Raw genomic sequence first — 1,739 nt, 5'->3', positions numbered from 1 at the left:
ATATGTGACAGACTGATTGGATTTGTAAACGTTCACTTGAAGCTTAATAAAAGTTATTAAAAAAAAAATACTTGTGGGGAAGCAACAAACAGAATGTGTGCATCATTTGCATAAAAATACAGTAGCTTCCACCACAATCTACAGTTACAGGTAAGTGACTTGGCCCAGACCACACAGCTATCAAGAGGCAGAGCTAGTATTTGAACCCAGAGTCCCTGCTCTCAGCCACTAGATTACCTCCAGTAATCTAGCTCCAAAAACAGGTGCATCATGATAATTAAGGGAGAGTTTTCTTTTTTTTTTTAAACATTTTATTGTGTTTTTGGTGAAAGTGTACACTTCACATTAGGTTCCCATTTAACAATTTCTGTACATACTGTTCAGTGACATGGGTTATAGTTTCCACATTGTGTCAACATGGGAGAACTTCCTAATACCAGCTCCGCTTCTTCCTACCTGGGTTGAGTAAATACCTTCATCCCTTTGAACCTTGTTTTCCTCATCTATGAAATGGGTATAATGATGGCATCCATCTCCAAGGGTACTTGCCACAATGCCAGGAACATGGTAGGGGTAAAACAAATGATAGCACCCCGCCCAACAAAAAAGAATTTGATACACTTTTGTGGCTGCAGGGCTTTTCAGAGCCTTTAATATACTAAGGTAGGTTGTGAATCTCCACCCAGGGAATGAATAGACGTCTACTCAGCACATGGCAGAGATATGAAGCTAAGAACTACAAAAGGGAAAGAATTAGAGATGGGAACATTGCACCAACTGAATAGTCTATCCCAAACCGTGGAACCATACCTAGTGGTATGAGAGCTGCTTTTGTTCTCCAGAGATGGACTTTAAAAAAAAAAAAAACTTTTTAATTTGGGAAAAAGAAATGATTTACCTAAGAGTTGCAACGAACTCCCTGGAGCTCCTCCAGATTCACCAATGTTGACATTCTAGCATTTGTGTGCTCTCCCTCTCGCTCTCTCTCCCTCTCTCGCTCTCTCTCTCTCTCTCCCTCTCCCTCTCTCTCTCTCTCGCTCTCTCTCTCTTCCTTCCTCCTTTCCTCTCTCCCATGTACTTACTTTTTTCCTGAACCATTTGTGAGTTGGCACAGTCACCACCACAATCTGCACACAAAGTTCAACGTATAACGCCTAAGAACAAGGACCTTCTCTTACAGAGCCACTGTACAACGGTCAACTTCAGGAAATTTGATACAGCTCTATAATCTGAATTTCAGGTTTCAGATTTCGCCAATTGTCCCCATATTGTATTCTACAGCAATTATTTTCCAGTCCCAGATCACTCACTGAAACTCATTGTCACGTCTCTTCAGTCTCCTTTAATCTGGAGCAGTTCCTCCGCCTCTGTCTTTCTTGACCTTGATGTTTTTGAAGGATGTTGCTCAGTTTGGCTTTGCCTGATGTTTCCTCATGATTAGATTCAGGTTATGCCCTTTGGGCAGGAATAACACAGAGGATGCTGTGTCCTTCTCTGTGTCCTTCTCAGTGCATCGTATGAGGAGGTACCCAATACTGGGGTGTCAGTTTCTGGTGTTATAAACTTTGATCTCTGGGTTAGAGTGGTGCCTGCCAGTTTTCCCCACTGTAATTTTTTTCCTTTGTAATTTGAAATAAATTTGTGGGGGAGACGCTATCAGACCGTGCCAAGTTGAACATCAGAAACATTTTTAAAAATGTAATACCTATGTATTTATTTTTGTTACATTCTATTTCTGC

This window comes from Elephas maximus, chromosome 22 (genome assembly GCF_024166365.1).
Source record: "Elephas maximus indicus isolate mEleMax1 chromosome 22, mEleMax1 primary haplotype, whole genome shotgun sequence".
NCBI classification, from domain to species: domain Eukaryota; kingdom Metazoa; phylum Chordata; class Mammalia; order Proboscidea; family Elephantidae; genus Elephas; species Elephas maximus.
Note: the sequence above shows the minus strand (reverse complement) of the source record.